An 18,255-nucleotide genomic window follows, 5' to 3' on the forward strand; every position below is an offset into this window, starting at 1 on the left:
TTGTGTTGTTTTAAACCTGTATGCATTAGTTTTTTTCTGATTAACACAAAAGAAAATATTTTGAGGAATGATGGTAAACCCACAGCAGATAGTGACCATTGACTCCCATAGTAGGAATAAAAAAAAGATGGAATTTTATAGGTTCAATGAAAATTTTTTCCTTATTTTACTCATCCTTGTGTTGTTTTAAACCTGTATGCATTAGTTTTTTTCTGATTAACACAAAAGAAAATATTTTGAGGAATGATGGTAAACCCACAGCAGATAGTGACCATTGACTCCCATAGTAGGAATAAAAAAATGAAGGAAATTTATATGTTAAATGAAAATTATTTCATAATTTACTCATCCTTGTGTTGTTTTAAAGGTGTATGCATTAGTTTTTTTCTGATTAACACAAAAGAAAATATTTTGAGAAATGAAGGTAAACCCACAGCAGATAATGGCCATTGACTCCCATAGTAGGAATAAAAAAATGATGGAATTTTATAGGTTCAATGAAAATTCTTTCATAATTTACTCATCCTTGTGTTGTTTTAAACCTGTATGCATTAGTTTTTTTCTGATTAACACAAAAGAAAATATTTTGAGGAATGATGGTAAACCCACAGCAGATAGTGACCATTGACTCCCATAGTAGGAATAAAAAAAAGATGGAATTTTATATGTTCAATGAAAATTCTTTCATAATTTACTCATCCTTGTGTTGTTTTAAACCTGTATGCATTAGTTTTTTTCTGATTAACACAAAAGAAAATATTTTGAGGAATGATGGTAAACCCACAGCAGATAGTGACCATTGACTCCCATAGTAGGAATAAAAAAAAGATGGAATTTTATAGGTTCAATGAAAATTCTTTCATAATTTACTCATCCTTGTGTTGTTTTAAACCTGTATGCATTAGTTTTTTTCTGATTAACACAAAAGAAAATATTTTGAGGAATGATGGTAAACCCACAGCAGATAGTGACCATTGACTCCCATAGTAGGAATAAAAAAATGAAGGAATTTTATATGTTAAATGAAAATTATTTCATAATTTACTCATCCTTGTGTTGTTTTAAACGTGTATGCATTAGTTTTTTTCTGATTAACACAAAAGAAAACATTTTGAGAAATGAAGGTAAACCCACAGCAGATAATGGCCATTGACTCCCATAGTAGGAATAAAAAATGATGGAATTTTATAGGTTCAATGAAAATTCTTTCATAATTTACTCATCCTTGTGTTGTTTTAAACCTGTATGCATTAGTTTTTTTCTGATTAACACAAAAGAAAATATTTTGAGGAATGATGGTAAACCCACAGCAGATAGTGACCATTGACTCCCATAGTAGGAATAAAAAATGATGGAATTTTATAGGTACCATCAACTGTGTGCTAATTATATATTTTTTAAATATTTTCTTCATCATTTATCAAGATACTTCTAAATAATTTTTTTCCTACTATGGAAGTCAATGGTAATTTATTTCATTATTTGCTTTACAGGCTTGCAGAGCTGATATGATGACGACTTAAACATCCTCGACACAACTGAAGGCACAACTTAAAGAGATTGTTCAATGAAAATTATTTCATTATTTACTCATCTTCGTGTTGTTTTAAACCTGTATGCATTAGTTTTTTTCTGATTAACACAAAAGAAAATATTTTGAGGAATGATGGTAAACCCACAGCAGATAGTGACCATTGACTCCCATAGTAGGAATAAAAAAATGATGGAATTTTACAGGTTCAATGAAAATTCTTTCATAATTTACTCATCCTTGTGTTGTTTTAAACCTGTATGCATTAGTTTTTTTCTGATTAACACAAAAGAAAATATTTTGAGGAATGATGGTAAACCCACAGCAGATAGTGACCTTTGACTCCCATAGTAGGAATAAAAAAAAGATGGAATTTTATAGGTTCAATGAAAATTCTTTCATAATTTACTCATCCTCGTGTTGTTTTAAACCTGTATGCATTAGTTTTTTACGGATTAACACAAAAGATAATATGTTGAGGAATGATGGTAAACCCACAGCAGATAGTTACCATTGACTCCCATAGTAGGAATAAAAAAATGATGGAATTTTATAGGTTCAAGAAAAATTCTTTCATAATTTACTCATCCTTGTGTTGTTTTAAACCTGTATGCATTAGTTTTTTTCTGATTAACACAAAAGAAAATATTTTGAGGAATGATGGTAAACCCACAGCAGATAGTGACCTTTGACTCCCATAGTAGGAATAAAAAAAAGATGGAATTTTATAGGTTCAATGAAAATTCTTTCATAATTTAATCATCCTCGTGTTGTTTTAAACCTGTATGCATTAGTTTTTTTTCTGATTAACACAAAATAAAATATTTTGAGGAATGATGGTAAACCCACAGCAGATAGTGACCATTGACTCCCATAGTAGGAATAAAAAATGATGGAATTTTATAGGTACCATCAACTGTGTGCTAATTATATATTTTTTAAATATTTTCTTCATCATTTATCAAGATACTTCTAAATAATTTTTTTCCTACTATGGAAGTCAATGGTTATTTATTTCATTATTTGCTTTACAGGCTTGCAGAGCTGATATGATGACGACTTAAACATCCTCGACACAACTGAAGGCACAACTTAAAGAGATTGTTCAATGAAAATTATTTTATTATTTACTCATCCTCGTGTTGTTTTAAACCTGCATGCATTAGTTTTTTTCTGATTAACACAAAAGAAAATATTTTGAGGAATGATGGTAAACCCACAGCAGATAGTGACCATTGACTCCCATAGTAGGAATAAAAAAATGATGGAATTTTACAGGTTCAATGAAAATTCTTTCATAATTTACTCATCCTTGTGTTGTTTTAAACCTGTATGCATTAGTTTTTTTCTGATTAACACAAAAGAAAATATTTTGAGGAATGATGGTAAACCCACAGCAGATAGTGACCATTGACTCCCATAGTATGAATAAAAAAATGATGGAATTTTATAGGTTCAATGAAAATTCTTTCATAATTTACTCATCCTTGTGTTGTTTTAAACCTGTATGCATTAGTTTTTTTCTGATTAACACAAAATACAATATTTTGAGGAATGATGGTAAACCCACAGCAGATAGTGACCATTGACTCCCATAGTAGGAATAAACAATGATGGAATTTTATAGGTACCATCAACTGTGTGCTAATTATATATTTTTTAAATATTTTCTTCATCATTTATCAAGATACTTCTAAATAATTTTTTGCCTACTATGGAAGTCAATGGTAATTTATTTCATTATTTGCTTTACAGGCTTGCAGAGCTGATATGATGACGACTTAAACATCCTCGACACAACTGAAGGCACAACTTAAAGAGATTGTTCAATGAAAATTATTTCATTATTTACTCATCCTCGTGTTGTTTTAAACCTGTATGCATTAGTTTTTTTCTGATTAACACAAAAGAAAATATTTTGAGGAATGATGGTAAACCCACAGCAGATAGTGACCATTGACTCCCATAGTAGGAATAAAAAAATGAAGGAAATTTATATGTTAAATGAAAATTATTTCATAATTTACTCATCCTTGTGTTGTTTTAAACGTGTATGCATTAGTTTTTTTCTGATTAACACAAAAGAAAATATTTTGAGAAATGAAGGTAAACCCACAGCAGATAATGGCCATTGACTCCCATAGTAGGAATAAAAAAATGATGGAATTTTATAGGTTCAATGAAAATTCTTTCATAATTTACTCATCCTTGTGTTGTTTTAAACCTGTATGCATTAGTTTTTTTCTGATTAACACAAAAGAAAATATTTTGAGGAATGATGGTAAACCCACAGCAGATAGTGACCATTGACTCCCATAGTAGGAATAAAAAAAAGATGGAATTTTATAGGTTCAATGAAAATTCTTTCATAATTTACTCATCCTTGTGTTGTTTTAAACCTGTATGCATTAGTTTTTTTCTGATTAACACAAAAGAAAATATTTTGAGGAATGATGGTAAACCCACAGCAGATAGTGACCATTGACTCCCATAGTAGGAATAAAAAAAAGATGGAATTTTATAGGTTCAATGAAAATTCTTTCATAATTTACTCATCCTTGTGTTGTTTTAAACCTGTATGCATTAGTTTTTTTCTGATTAACACAAAAGAAAATATTTTGAGGAATGATGGTAAACCCACAGCAGATAGTGACCATTGACTCCCATAGTAGGAATAAAAAAATGAAGGAATTTTATATGTTAAATGAAAATTATTTCATAATTTACTCATCCTTGTGTTGTTTTAAACGTGTATGCATTAGTTTTTTTCTGATTAACACAAAAGAAAACATTTTGAGAAATGAAGGTAAACCCACAGCAGATAATGGCCATTGACTCCCATAGTAGGAATAAAAAATGATGGAATTTTATAGTTTCAATGAAAATTCTTTCATAATTTACTCATCCTTGTGTTGTTTTAAACCTGTATGCATTAGTTTTTTTCTGATTAACACAAAAGAAAATATTTTGAGGAATGATGGTAAACCCACAGCAGATAGTGACCATTGACTCCCATAGTAGGAATAAAAAAATGATGGAATTTTACAGGTTCAATGAAAATTCTTTCATAATTTACTCATCCTCGTGTTGTTTTAAACCTGTATGCATTAGTTTTTTTCTGATTAACACAAAAGAAAATATTTTGAGGAATGATGGTAAACCCACAGCAGATAGTGACCATTGACTCCCATAGTAGGAATAAAAAATGATGGAATTTTATAGGTACCATCAACTGTGTGCTAATTATATATTTTTTAAATATTTTCTTCATCATTTATCAAGATACTTCTAAATAATTTCTTTCCTACTATGGAAGTCAATGGTAATTTATTTCATTATTTGCTTTACAGGCTTGCAGAGCTGATATGATGACGACTTAAACATCCTCGACACAACTGAAGGCACAACTTAAAGAGATTGTTCAATGAAAATTATTTCATTATTTACTCATCCTCGTGTTGTTTTAAACCTGTATGCATTAGTTTTTTTCTGATTAACACAAAAGAAAATATTTTGAGGAATGATGGTAAACCCACAGCAGATAGTGACCATTGACTCCCATAGTAGGAATAAAAAAATGATGGAATTTTACAGGTTCAATGAAAATTCTTTCATAATTTACTCATCCTTGTGTTGTTTTAAACCTGTATGCATTAGTTTTTTTCTGATTAACACAAAAGAAAATATTTTGAGGAATGATGGTAAACCCACAGCAGATAGTGACCATTGACTCCCATAGTAGGAATAAAAAAAAGATGGAATTTTATAGGTTCAATGAAAATTCTTTCATAATTTACTCATCCTCGTGTTGTTTTAAACCTGTATGCATTAGTTTTTTTCTGATTAACACAAAAGAAAATATTTTGAGGAATGATGGTAAACCTACAGCAGATAGTGACCATTGACTCCCATAGTAGGAATAAAAAAATGAAGGAATTTTATATGTTAAATGAAAATTATTTCATAATTTACTCATCCTTGTGTTGTTTTAAACGTGTATGCATTAGTTTTTTTCTGATTAACACAAAAGAAAACATTTTGAGAAATGAAGGTAAACCCACAGCAGATAATGGCCATTGACTCCCATAGTAGGAATAAAAAATGATGGAATTTTATAGGTTCAATGAAAATTCTTTCATAATTTACTCATCCTTGTGTTGTTTTAAACCTGTATGCATTAGTTTTTTTCTGATTAACACAAAAGAAAATATTTTGAGGAATGATGGTAAACCCACAGCAGATAGTGACCATTGACTCCCATAGTAGGAATAAAAAATGATGGAATTTTATAGGTACCATCAACTGTGTGCTAATTATATATTTTTTAAATATTTTCTTCATCATTTATCAAGATACTTCTAAATAATTTTTTTCCTACTATGGAAGTCAATGGTAATTTATTTCATTATTTGCTTTACAGGCTTGCAGAGCTGATATGATGACGACTTAAACATCCTCGACACAACTGAAGGCACAACTTAAAGAGATTGTTCAATGAAAATTATTTCATTATTTACTCATCTTCGTGTTGTTTTAAACCTGTATGCATTAGTTTTTTTCTGATTAACACAAAAGAAAATATTTTGAGGAATGATGGTAAACCCACAGCAGATAGTGACCATTGACTCCCATAGTAGGAATAAAAAAATGATGGAATTTTACAGGTTCAATGAAAATTCTTTCATAATTTACTCATCCTTGTGTTGTTTTAAACCTGTATGCATTAGTTTTTTTCTGATTAACACAAAAGAAAATATTTTGAGGAATGATGGTAAACCCACAGCAGATAGTGACCTTTGACTCCCATAGTAGGAATAAAAAAAAGATGGAATTTTATAGGTTCAATGAAAATTCTTTCATAATTTACTCATCCTCGTGTTGTTTTAAACCTGTATGCATTAGTTTTTTACGGATTAACACAAAAGATAATATGTTGAGGAATGATGGTAAACCCACAGCAGATAGTTACCATTGACTCCCATAGTAGGAATAAAAAAATGATGGAATTTTATAGGTTCAAGAAAAATTCTTTCATAATTTACTCATCCTTGTGTTGTTTTAAACCTGTATGCATTAGTTTTTTTCTGATTAACACAAAAGAAAATATTTTGAGGAATGATGGTAAACCCACAGCAGATAGTGACCTTTGACTCCCATAGTAGGAATAAAAAAAAGATGGAATTTTATAGGTTCAATGAAAATTCTTTCATAATTTAATCATCCTCGTGTTGTTTTAAACCTGTATGCATTAGTTTTTTTTCTGATTAACACAAAATAAAATATTTTGAGGATTGATGGTAAACCCACAGCAGATAGTGACCATTGACTCCCATAGTAGAAATAAAAAATGATGGAATTTTATAGGTACCATCAACTGTGTGCTAATTATATATTTTTTAAATATTTTCTTCATCATTTATCAAGATACTTCTAAATAATTTTTTTCCTACTATGGAAGTCAATGGTTATTTATTTCATTATTTGCTTTACAGGCTTGCAGAGCTGATATGATGACGACTTAAACATCCTCGACACAACTGAAGGCACAACTTAAAGAGATTGTTCAATGAAAATTATTTTATTATTTACTCATCCTCGTGTTGTTTTAAACCTGCATGCATTAGTTTTTTTCTGATTAACACAAAAGAAAATATTTTGAGGAATGATGGTAAACCCACAGCAGATAGTGACCATTGACTCCCATAGTAGGAATAAAAAAATGATGGAATTTTACAGGTTCAATGAAAATTCTTTCATAATTTACTCATCCTTGTGTTGTTTTAAACCTGTATGCATTAGTTTTTTTCTGATTAACACAAAAGAAAATATTTTGAGGAATGATGGTAAACCCACAGCAGATAGTGACCATTGACTCCCATAGTATGAATAAAAAAATGATGGAATTTTATAGGTTCAATGAAAATTCTTTCATAATTTACTCATCCTTGTGTTGTTTTAAACCTGTATGCATTAGTTTTTTTCTGATTAACACAAAATACAATATTTTGAGGAATGATGGTAAACCCACAGCAGATAGTGACCATTGACTCCCATAGTAGGAATAAAAAATGATGGAATTTTATAGGTACCATCAACTGTGTGCTAATTATATATTTTTTAAATATTTTCTTCATCATTTATCAAGATACTTCTAAATAATTTTTTGCCTACTATGGAAGTCAATGGTAATTTATTTCATTATTTGCTTTACAGGCTTGCAGAGCTGATATGATGACGACTTAAACATCCTCGACACAACTGAAGGCACAACTTAAAGAGATTGTTCAATGAAAATTATTTCATTATTTACTCATCCTCGTGTTGTTTTAAACCTGTATGCATTAGTTTTTTTCTGATTAACACAAAAGAAAATATTTTGAGGAATGATGGTAAACCCACAGCAGATAGTGACCATTGACTCCCATAGTAGGAATAAAAAAATGATGGAATTTTACAGGTTCAATGAAAATTCTTTCATAATTTACTCATCCTTGTGTTGTTTTAAACCTGTATGCATTAGTTTTTTCCTGATTAACACAAAAGAAAATATTTTGAGGAATGATGGTAAACCCACAGCAGATAGTGACCATTGACTCCCATAGTAGGAATAAAAAATGATGGAATTTTATAGGTTCAATGAAAACTCTTTCATAATTTACTCATCCTTGTGTTGTTTTAAACCTGTATGCATTAGTTTTTTTCTGATTAACACAAAAGAAAATATTTTGAGGAATGATGGTAAACCCACAGCAGATAGTGACCATTGACTCCCATAGTAGGAATAAAAAAAAGATGGAATTTTATAGGTTCAATGAAAATTTTTTCCTTATTTTACTCATCCTTGTGTTGTTTTAAACCTGTATGCATTAGTTTTTTTCTGATTAACACAAAAGAAAATATTTTGAGGAATGATGGTAAACCCACAGCAGATAGTGACCATTGACTCCCATAGTAGGAATAAAAAAATGAAGGAAATTTATATGTTAAATGAAAATTATTTCATAATTTACTCATCCTTGTGTTGTTTTAAAGGTGTATGCATTAGTTTTTTTCTGATTAACACAAAAGAAAATATTTTGAGAAATGAAGGTAAACCCACAGCAGATAATGGCCATTGACTCCCATAGTAGGAATAAAAAAATGATGGAATTTTATAGGTTCAATGAAAATTCTTTCATAATTTACTCATCCTTGTGTTGTTTTAAACCTGTATGCATTAGTTTTTTTCTGATTAACACAAAAGAAAATATTTTGAGGAATGATGGTAAACCCACAGCAGATAGTGACCATTGACTCCCATAGTAGGAATAAAAAAAAGATGGAATTTTATAGGTTCAATGAAAATTCTTTCATAATTTACTCATCCTTGTGTTGTTTTAAACCTGTATGCATTAGTTTTTTTCTGATTAACACAAAAGAAAATATTTTGAGGAATGATGGTAAACCCACAGCAGATAGTGACCATTGACTCCCATAGTAGGAATAAAAAAAAGATGGAATTTTATAGGTTCAATGAAAATTCTTTCATAATTTACTCATCCTTGTGTTGTTTTAAACCTGTATGCATTAGTTTTTTTCTGATTAACACAAAAGAAAATATTTTGAGGAATGATGGTAAACCCACAGCAGATAGTGACCATTGACTCCCATAGTAGGAATAAAAAAATGAAGGAATTTTATATGTTAAATGAAAATTATTTCATAATTTACTCATCCTTGTGTTGTTTTAAACGTGTATGCATTAGTTTTTTTCTGATTAACACAAAAGAAAACATTTTGAGAAATGAAGGTAAACCCACAGCAGATAATGGCCATTGACTCCCATAGTAGGAATAAAAAATGATGGAATTTTATAGGTTCAATGAAAATTCTTTCATAATTTACTCATCCTTGTGTTGTTTTAAACCTGTATGCATTAGTTTTTTTCTGATTAACACAAAAGAAAATATTTTGAGGAATGATGGTAAACCCACAGCAGATAGTGACCATTGACTCCCATAGTAGGAATAAAAAAATGATGGAATTTTACAGGTTCAATGAAAATTCTTTCATAATTTACTCATCCTCGTGTTGTTTTAAACCTGTATGCATTAGTTTTTTTCTGATTAACACAAAAGAAAATATTTTGAGGAATGATGGTAAACCCACAGCAGATAGTGACCATTGACTCCCATAGTAGGAATAAAAAATGATGGAATTTTATAGGTACCATCAACTGTGTGCTAATTATATATTTTTTAAATATTTTCTTCATCATTTATCAAGATACTTCTAAATAATTTCTTTCCTACTATGGAAGTCAATGGTAATTTATTTCATTATTTGCTTTACAGGCTTGCAGAGCTGATATGATGACGACTTAAACATCCTCGACACAACTGAAGGCACAACTTAAAGAGATTGTTCAATGAAAATTATTTCATTATTTACTCATCCTCGTGTTGTTTTAAACCTGTATGCATTAGTTTTTTTCTGATTAACATAAAAGAAAATATTTTGAGGAATGATGGTAAACCCACAGCAGATAGTGACCATTGACTCCCATAGTAGGAATAAAAAAATGATGGAATTTTACAGGTTCAATGAAAATTCTTTCATAATTTACTCATCCTTGTGTTGTTTTAAACCTGTATGCATTAGTTTTTTTCTGATTAACACAAAAGAAAATATTTTGAGGAATGATGGTAAACCCACAGCAGATAGTGACCATTGACTCCCAGAGTAGGAATAAAAAAAAGATGGAATTTTATAGGTTCAATGAAAATTCTTTCATAATTTACTCATCCTCGTGTTGTTTTAAACCTGTATGCATTAGTTTTTTTCTGATTAACACAAAAGAAAATATTTTGAGGAATGATGGTAAACCTACAGCAGATAGTGACCATTGACTCCCATAGTAGGAATAAAAAAATGAAGGAATTTTATATGTTAAATGAAAATTATTTCATAATTTACTCATCCTTGTGTTGTTTTAAACGTGTATGCATTAGTTTTTTTCTGATTAACACAAAAGAAAACATTTTGAGAAATGAAGGTAAACCCACAGCAGATAATGGCCATTGACTCCCATAGTAGGAATAAAAAATGATGGAATTTTATAGGTTCAATGAAAATTCTTTCATAATTTACTCATCCTTGTGTTGTTTTAAACCTGTATGCATTAGTTTTTTTCTGATTAACACAAAAGAAAATATTTTGAGGAATGATGGTAAACCCACAGCAGATAGTGACCATTGACTCCCATAGTAGGAATAAAAAATGATGGAATTTTATAGGTACCATCAACTGTGTGCTAATTATATATTTTTTAAATATTTTCTTCATCATTTATCAAGATACTTCTAAATAATTTTTTTCCTACTATGGAAGTCAATGGTAATTTATTTCATTATTTGCTTTACAGGCTTGCAGAGCTGATATGATGACGACTTAAACATCCTCGACACAACTGAAGGCACAACTTAAAGAGATTGTTCAATGAAAATTATTTCATTATTTACTCATCTTCGTGTTGTTTTAAACCTGTATGCATTAGTTTTTTTCTGATTAACACAAAAGAAAATATTTTGAGGAATGATGGTAAACCCACAGCAGATAGTGACCATTGACTCCCATAGTAGGAATAAAAAATGATGGAATTTTACAGGTTCAATGAAAATTCTTTCATAATTTACTCATCCTTGTGTTGTTTTAAACCTGTATGCATTAGTTTTTTTCTGATTAACACAAAAGAAAATATTTTGAGGAATGATGGTAAACCCACAGCAGATAGTGACCTTTGACTCCCATAGTAGGAATAAAAAAAAGATGGAATTTTATAGGTTCAATGAAAATTCTTTCATAATTTACTCATCCTCGTGTTGTTTTAAACCTGTATGCATTAGTTTTTTACGGATTAACACAAAAGATAATATGTTGAGGAATGATGGTAAACCCACAGCAGATAGTTACCATTGACTCCCATAGTAGGAATAAAAAAATGATGGAATTTTATAGGTTCAAGAAAAATTCTTTCATAATTTACTCATCCTTGTGTTGTTTTAAACCTGTATGCATTAGTTTTTTTCTGATTAACACAAAAGAAAATATTTTGAGGAATGATGGTAAACCCACAGCAGATAGTGACCTTTGACTCCCATAGTAGGAATAAAAAAAAGATGGAATTTTATAGGTTCAATGAAAATTCTTTCATAATTTACTCATCCTCGTGTTGTTTTAAACCTGTATGCATTAGTTTTTTTTCTGATTAACACAAAATAAAATATTTTGAGGAATGATGGTAAACCCACAGCAGATAGTGACCATTGACTCCCATAGTAGGAATAAAAAATGATGGAATTTTATAGGTACCATCAACTGTGTGCTAATTATATATTTTTTAAATATTTTCTTCATCATTTATCAAGATACTTCTAAATAATTTTTTTCCTACTATGGAAGTCAATGGTTATTTATTTCATTATTTGCTTTACAGGCTTGCAGAGCTGATATGATGACGACTTAAACATCCTCGACACAACTGAAGGCACAACTTAAAGAGATTGTTCAATGAAAATTATTTTATTATTTACTCATCCTCGTGTTGTTTTAAACCTGCATGCATTAGTTTTTTTCTGATTAACACAAAAGAAAATATTTTGAGGAATGATGGTAAACCCACAGCAGATAGTGACCATTGACTCCCATAGTAGGAATAAAAAAATGATGGAATTTTACAGGTTCAATGAAAATTCTTTCATAATTTACTCATCCTTGTGTTGTTTTAAACCTGTATGCATTAGTTTTTTTCTGATTAACACAAAAGAAAATATTTTGAGGAATGATGGTAAACCCACAGCAGATAGTGACCATTGACTCCCATAGTATGAATAAAAAAATGATGGAATTTTATAGGTTCAATGAAAATTCTTTCATAATTTACTCATCCTTGTGTTGTTTTAAACCTGTATGCATTAGTTTTTTTCTGATTAACACAAAATACAATATTTTGAGGAATGATGGTAAACCCACAGCAGATAGTGACCATTGACTCCCATAGTAGGAATAAAAAATGATGGAATTTTATAGGTACCATCAACTGTGTGCTAATTATATATTTTTTAAATATTTTCTTCATCATTTATCAAGATACTTCTAAATAATTTTTTGCCTACTATGGAAGTCAATGGTAATTTATTTCATTATTTGCTTTACAGGCTTGCAGAGCTGATATGATGACGACTTAAACATCCTCGACACAACTGAAGGCACAACTTAAAGAGATTGTTCAATGAAAATTATTTCATTATTTACTCATCCTCGTGTTGTTTTAAACCTGTATGCATTAGTTTTTTTCTGATTAACACAAAAGAAAATATTTTGAGGAATGATGGTAAACCCACAGCAGATAGTGACCATTGACTCCCATAGTAGGAATAAAAAAATGATGGAATTTTACAGGTTCAATGAAAATTCTTTCATAATTTACTCATCCTTGTGTTGTTTTAAACCTGTATGCATTAGTTTTTTCCTGATTAACACAAAAGAAAATATTTTGAGGAATGATGGTAAACCCACAGCAGATAGTGACCATTGACTCCCATAGTAGGAATAAAAAATGATGGAATTTCATAGGTTCAATGAAAACTCTTTCATAATTTACTCATCCTTGTGTTGTTTTAAACCTGTATGCATTAGTTTTTTTCTGATTAACACAAAAGAAAATATTTTGAGGAATGATGGTAAACCCACAGCAGATAGTGACCATTGACTCCCATAGTAGGAATAAAAAAAAGATGGAATTTTATAGGTTCAATGAAAATTTTTTCCTTATTTTACTCATCCTTGTGTTGTTTTAAACCTGTATGCATTAGTTTTTTTCTGATTAACACAAAAGAAAATATTTTGAGGAATGATGGTAAACCCACAGCAGATAGTGACCATTGACTCCCATAGTAGGAATAAAAAAATGAAGGAAATTTATATGTTAAATGAAAATTATTTCATAATTTACTCATCCTTGTGTTGTTTTAAACGTGTATGCATTAGTTTTTTTCTGATTAACACAAAAGAAAATATTTTGAGAAATGAAGGTAAACCCACAGCAGATAATGGCCATTGACTCCCATAGTAGGAATAAAAAAATGATGGAATTTTATAGGTTCAATGAAAATTCTTTCATAATTTACTCATCCTTGTGTTGTTTTAAACCTGTATGCATTAGTTTTTTTCTGATTAACACAAAAGAAAATATTTTGAGGAATGATGGTAAACCCACAGCAGATAGTGACCATTGACTCCCATAGTAGGAATAAAAAAAAGATGGAATTTTATAGGTTCAATGAAAATTCTTTCATAATTTACTCATCCTTGTGTTGTTTTAAACCTGTATGCATTAGTTTTTTTCTGATTAACACAAAAGAAAATATTTTGAGGAATGATGGTAAACCCACAGCAGATAGTGACCATTGACTCCCATAGTAGGAATAAAAAAATGAAGGAATTTTATATGTTAAATGAAAATTATTTCATAATTTACTCATCCTTGTGTTGTTTTAAACGTGTATGCATTAGTTTTTTTCTGATTAACACAAAAGAAAACATTTTGAGAAATGAAGGTAAACCCACAGCAGATAATGGCCATTGACTCCCATAGTAGGAATAAAAAATGATGGAATTTTATAGGTTCAATGAAAATTCTTTCATAATTTACTCATCCTTGTGTTGTTTTAAACCTGTATGCATTAGTTTTTTTCTGATTAACACAAAAGAAAATATTTTGAGGAATGATGGTAAACCCACAGCAGATAGTGACCATTGACTCCCATAGTAGGAATAAAAAAATGATGGAATTTTACAGGTTCAATGAAAATTCTTTCATAATTTACTCATCCTCGTGTTGTTTTAAACCTGTATGCATTAGTTTTTTTCTGATTAACACAAAAGAAAATATTTTGAGGAATGATGGTAAACCCACAGCAGATAGTGACCATTGACTCCCATAGTAGGAATAAAAAATGATGGAATTTTATAGGTACCATCAACTGTGTGCTAATTATATATTTTTTAAATATTTTCTTCATCATTTATCAAGATACTTCTAAATAATTTTTTTCCTACTATGGAAGTCAATGGTAATTTATTTCATTATTTGCTTTACAGGCTTGCAGAGCTGATATGATGACGACTTAAACATCCTCGACACAACTGAAGGCACAACTTAAAGAGATTGTTCAATGAAAATTATTTCATTATTTACTCATCCTCGTGTTGTTTTAAACCTGTATGCATTAGTTTTTTTCTGATTAACACAAAAGAAAATATTTTGAGGAATGATGGTAAACCCACAGCAGATAGTGACCATTGACTCCCATAGTAGGAATAAAAAAATGATGGAATTTTACAGGTTCAATGAAAATTCTTTCATAATTTACTCATCCTTGTGTTGTTTTAAACCTGTATGCATTAGTTTTTTTCTGATTAACACAAAATAAAATATTTTGAGGAATGATGGTAAACCCACAGCAGATAGTTACCATTGACTCCCATAGTAGGAATAAAAAAATGATGGAATTTTATAGGTTCAAGAAAAATTCTTTCATAATTTACTCATCCTTGTGTTGTTTTAAACCTGTATGCATTAGTTTTTTTCTGATTAACACAAAAGAAAATATTTTGAGGAATGATGGTAAACCCACAGCAGATAGTGACCTTTGACTCCCATAGTAGGAATAAAAAAAAGATGGAATTTTATAGGTTCAATGAAAATTCTTTCATAATTTACTCATCCTTGTGTTGTTTTAAACCTGTATGCATTAGTTTTTTTCTGATTAACACAAAAGAAAATATTTTGAGGAATGATGGTAAAACCCACAGCAGATAGTGACCATTGACTCCCATAGTAGGAATAAAAAAAAGATGGAATTTTATAGGTTCAATGAAAATTCTTTCATAATTTACTCATCCTCGTGTTGTTTTAAACCTGTATGCATTAGTTTTTTTCTGATTAACACAAAAGAAAATATTTTGAGGAATGATGGTAAACCCACAGCAGATAGTGACCTTTGACTCCCATAGTAGGAATAAAAAAAAGATGGAATTTTATAGGTTCAATGAAAATTCTTTCATAATTTACTCATCCTCGTGTTTTTTTAAACCTGTATGCATTAGTTTTTTACGGATTAACACAAAAGATAATATGTTGAGGAATGATGGTAAACCCACAGCAGATAGTTACCATTGACTCCCATAGTAGGAACAAAAAAATGATGGAATTTTATAGGTTCAAGAAAAATTATTTCATAATTTACTCATCCTTGTGTTGTTTTAAACCTGTATGCATTAGTTTTTTTTTTGATTAACACAAAAGAAAATATTTTGAGGAATGATGGTAAACCCACAGCAGATAGTGACCATTGACTCCCATAGTAGGAATAAAAAATGATGGAATTTTATAGGTACCATCAACTGTGTGCTAATTATATATTTTTTAAATATTTTCTTCATCATTTATCAAGATACTTCTAAATAATTTTTTTCCTACTATGGAAGTCAATGGTAATTTATTTCATTATTTGCTTTACAGGCTTGCAGAGCTGATATGATGACGACTTAAACATCCTCGACACAACTGAAGGCACAACTTAAAGAGATTGTTCAATGAAAATTATTTTATTATTTACTCATCCTCGTGTTGTTTTAAACCTGCATGCATTAGTTTTTTTCTGATTAACACAAAAGAAAATATTTTGAGGAATGATGGTAAACCCACAGCAGATAGTGACCATTGACTCCCATAGTAGGAATAAAAAAAAGATGGAATTTTATAGGTTCAATGAAAATTCTTTTATAATTTACTCATCCTTGTGTTGTTTTAAACCTGTATGCATTAGTTTTTTTTGATTAACACAAAAGAAAATATTTTGAGGAATGATGGTAAACCCACAGCAGATAGTGACCTTTGACTCCCATAGTAGGAATAAAAAAAAGATGGAATTTTATAGGTTCAATGAAAATTCTTTCATAATTTACTCATCCTCGTGTTGTTTTAAACCTGTATGCATTAGTTTTTTTCTGATTAACACAAAATAAAATATTTTGAGGAATGATGGTAAACCAACAGCAGATAGTGACCATTGACTCCCATAGTAGGAATAAAAAATGATGGAATTTTATAGGTACCATCAACTGTGTGCTAATTATATATTTTTTAAATATTTTCTTCATCATTTATCAAGATACTTCTAAATAATTTTTTTCCTACTATGGAAGTCAATGGTAATTTATTTCATTATTTGCTTTACAGGCTTGCAGAGCTGATATGATGACGACTTAAACATCCTCGACACAACTGAAGGCACAACTTAAAGAGATTGTTCAATGAAAATTATTTTATTATTTACTCATCCTCGTGTTGTTTTAAACCTGCATGCATTAGTTTTTTTCTGATTAACACAAAAGAAAATATTTTGAGGAATGATGGTAAACCCACAGCAGATAGTGACCATTGACTCCCATAGTAGGAATAAAAAAAAGATGGAATTTTATAGGTTCAATGAAAATTCTTTTATAATTTACTCATCCTTGTGTTGTTTTAAACCTGTATGCATTAGTTTTTTTCTGATTAACACAAAAGAAAATATTTTGAGGAATGATGGTAAACCCACAGCAGATAGTGACCATTGACTCCCATAGTAGGAATAAAAAAATGATGGAATTTTACAGGTTCAATGAAAATTCTTTCATAATTTACTCATCCTTGTGTTGTTTTAAACCTGTATGCATTAGTTTTTTTCTGATTAACACAAAAGAAAATATTTTGAGGAATGATGGTAAACCCACAGCAGATAGTGACCATTGACTCCCATAGTATGAATAAAAAAATGATGGAATTTTATAGGTTCAATGAAAATTCTTTCATAATTTACTCATCCTTGTGTTGTTTTAAACCTGTATGCATTAGTTTTTTTCTGATTAACACAAAATACAATATTTTGAGGAATGATGGTAAACCCACAGCAGATAGTGACCATTGACTCCCATAGTAGGAATAAAAAATGATGGAATTTTATAAGTACCATCAACTGTGTGCTAATTATATATTTTTTAAATATTTTCTTCATCATTTATCAAGATACTTCTAAATAATTTTTTTCCTACTATGGAAGTCAATGGTAATTTATTTCATTATTTGCTTTACAGGCTTGCAGAGCTGATATGATGACGACTTAAACATCCTCGACACAACTGAAGGCACAACTTAAAGAGATTGTTCAATGAAAACTCTTTCATAATTTACTCATCCTTGTGTTGTTTTAAACCTGTATGCATTAGTTTTTTTCTGATTAACACAAAATACAATATTTTGAGGAATGATGGTAAACCCACAGCAGATAGTGACCATTGACTCCCATAGTAGGAATAAAAAAAAGATGGAATTTTATAGGTTCAATGAAAATTCTTTTATAATTTACTCATCCTTGTGTTGTTTTAAACCTGTATGCATTAGTTTTTTTTGATTAACACAAAAGAAAATATTTTGAGGAATGATGGTAAACCCACAGCAGATAGTGACCTTTGACTCCCATAGTAGGAATAAAAAAAAGATGGAATTTTATAGGTTCAATGAAAATTCTTTCATAATTTACTCATCCTCGTGTTGTTTTAAACCTGTATGCATTAGTTTTTTTCTGATTAACACAAAATAAAATATTTTGAGGAATGATGGTAAACCAACAGCAGATAGT

The sequence above is a fragment of the Paramisgurnus dabryanus genome, chromosome 12 (assembly GCF_030506205.2).
Source record: "Paramisgurnus dabryanus chromosome 12, PD_genome_1.1, whole genome shotgun sequence".
In the NCBI taxonomy this organism is placed as follows: domain Eukaryota; kingdom Metazoa; phylum Chordata; class Actinopteri; order Cypriniformes; family Cobitidae; genus Paramisgurnus; species Paramisgurnus dabryanus.